Genomic DNA, 798 nt, shown 5'->3' on the forward strand with positions numbered 1-798 from the left:
ATTGTTTATCTGAGAGCTAGTTGGCGATTTATAAATGACCTTGGCTTGTTAATGTGTGTGAAAACGTGACCACAAAATCTTGGTGAGATGCAGGCAATGCATTTATTATTACGTTTTTGCTGTTGTTGTGTGCTGTTGAGTAGATTCTGAATCACAGTGACCTTATAGGACAGAGTAGAATTGTCCCATAGGGTTTTCTTGGCTGTAATCTTTACAGGAGCAGATCACCAGGTCTTTTCTTCTATGAAGCCACTGGTGAGTTTGAACCACCAACCTTTCAGTTAGCAGCAGAGTGCTTAACCATTGTGTCACCAGGGCTCCTGTTTGTATTATCATAAAAACCAAACCCATTGTCATTGAGTCAATTCCAAGTCATAGCATATTATCATAGTGTCCCTTAAATGATTTGAAATAATTCACTGAATGCAAGAAAAGCCACTTAAAACCCCATTGGTAACATCATTTTTTGCTCAGATTTCTCAGTGTTAATATTGAGACTGGAAACCACACTCACTGAGCTCTCTTCATTATGGCATCAGATATTTGGCAATTTCTATGAACTACAAACACACCTAAGAGCAAGACATGGTGTAAGCCCCACCTAAATCATTCATAAACACAAGACTTCATCTTCGCTCCCACTTTTATCATATTGTCAATGGCAAACCCTGTGGGGCAGTTCTACTATGTCACGTGGGGTCGCTGTGAGTTGAAATGGACTTGCTGGCATCTAACAACAACTGCAGCAGATATAACCACCACCTATCTATCAGTTTGTTGTACTGTGGTGGCTTGCAT

This window comes from Trichechus manatus, unplaced genomic scaffold (genome assembly GCF_000243295.1).
Source record: "Trichechus manatus latirostris isolate Lorelei unplaced genomic scaffold, TriManLat1.0 scaffold00398, whole genome shotgun sequence".
NCBI classification, from domain to species: Eukaryota; Metazoa; Chordata; class Mammalia; order Sirenia; family Trichechidae; genus Trichechus; species Trichechus manatus.